This window comes from Microcebus murinus, chromosome 3 (assembly GCF_040939455.1).
Source record: "Microcebus murinus isolate Inina chromosome 3, M.murinus_Inina_mat1.0, whole genome shotgun sequence".
Taxonomy (NCBI): Eukaryota; Metazoa; Chordata; class Mammalia; order Primates; family Cheirogaleidae; genus Microcebus; species Microcebus murinus.
This window is the reverse complement of record NC_134106.1, coordinates 25841797-25843370: the sequence shown is the minus strand read 5'-3', so window position 1 is coordinate 25843370 and position 1574 is coordinate 25841797. Positions and strand designations below refer to the sequence as shown.

At 44.1% G+C, this 1574-nt stretch overlaps 1 pseudogene across 1 annotated transcript; it reads right to left on the bottom strand.

Annotated features, from left to right (window-relative positions):
* Positions 1 to 1059: 1059 nt before the first annotated feature.
* Positions 1060 to 1574, bottom strand: LOC105884313 (proteasome assembly chaperone 4 pseudogene; annotated as a pseudogene). The gene has a single exon (XR_001160165.3). The product of XR_001160165.3 is annotated as a proteasome assembly chaperone 4 pseudogene (transcript).

Genomic DNA, 1574 nt, shown 5'->3' with positions numbered 1-1574 from the left:
TCAACTCTATGCAAAAGAGAAGGTAAAAGCCTTGGGCTTCTGTGAAGAACTGACCCTACAGATCATTCATTAAGTAAACTTCTTGCTATCCTCCCATAAGCAAGGACATACAAATTATACCTATGTCTAGCACCTAAAACTAAAGCCTGTTTGATTCCACACTAATAATGAATTACAAGTTTATCTTACAGGTAACAGAATTGGAAACGAGAGAATCAGGCATTCTTCCACCTACCCAGGGTCATCTACATAAATGATGCTCTCTTTACTCCCTTATTTTATGTAAGATGTATATTTCTTGGGCCTCACAAGAATGTAAGTACTACCTCATCAGCCTCCCTCTCCCCTTGCCTTTTTCCTTCTCTCTGTATACCTTTAAAACACTGACAGTTCTAACTTTCCCTTCTGAAAAAGTTACAGCTTGTTTGCAGTTTATGTTTTTCTGAGGTGCATCCTCAAAATCTTGGCTTAATAAACCTCCATTTTTTGCAGTTTTTGCCTCAGTCATTTATTTGGGTCAACAGGGTGGTGGACATTCAAAAATGCATATGTGTCTAGGTAGCTTATGGCTGTAATCCCAGCTCTTTGGGAGGATCACTTGAGGCCAGGAGTTCAAGAACAACCTGGGCAAAACTGCAAGACCCTGTCTCTACAAAAAATAAAAAATAAAAATAAGTGGTCATGGTGGCACAGATTTGTAATCCTAGTTATTTGGAAGCCTGCCGTGGGAGGATTGCTTGAGCCCAGGAGTTTCAGGCTACAGTGAGTTATGATCATGCCACTGCAGGCCAGTGTAGGCAACAGAGTAAGATCCTGTCTCAAAAAAAAAAAAAAAAAAAAGCATTTATGATATAAATGATGGTGGAGACCATGAGTAACTAAAGAGTTGCATCCCCTAATTAAACAGGACAATTGATACTCAGATCTTGCTGAATTTTGCTTTTTAGGAACATGGGACCTAACTTGCCAGGATTTTAAAAATTTTTAAGAGAAACTAGAATTTTGAATTTTTATATGAAATCTATTGGCTAAGGACTATTGGCCCAATATATATATATATTTTTTTGAAATCCAATCCATTTATTTAAATGTATATTGTACATAAGTTACAAATTCTCACTTTTGCCACTCAGCTAGAACTTTTCCGGAAAAGTCTCCATTTCTTCTTTGATCCTGTTTTCTACAAGTAATGCGAAGTTACTGTCTGTGTTTTGAAGGTTATAGCTGACAAACACCTGTTTGTTGGTCTTCCTGGCTAGGCGCTGGGCAAGGCCAGTAGAAGTCGTGTCAGAAGTGTCTCCAAGGAGGGAGGTGGACACGGGGTTGGAGTCGTAGCGGCTGCACATGGCCACGGCGAGGTTGCGCAGGTGCGGCGTGGCGCCCACCCACAGGAAGAGCGAGTCCGTCAGCCGCATGACGTGGAAGTGGACGAGCTGCTCCCACAGCCTGGCGCTGAAGTTGTGCAGGGAGACGTCCCCGGCCGCGGACGCCGGCGGCCCCTCCATGCCGCCAGGCCAGCCCCGGCCGCAGCGTACGGCTGCTCCAGTGCCGCCGCCGCTGAGGCCCGGAGCAGG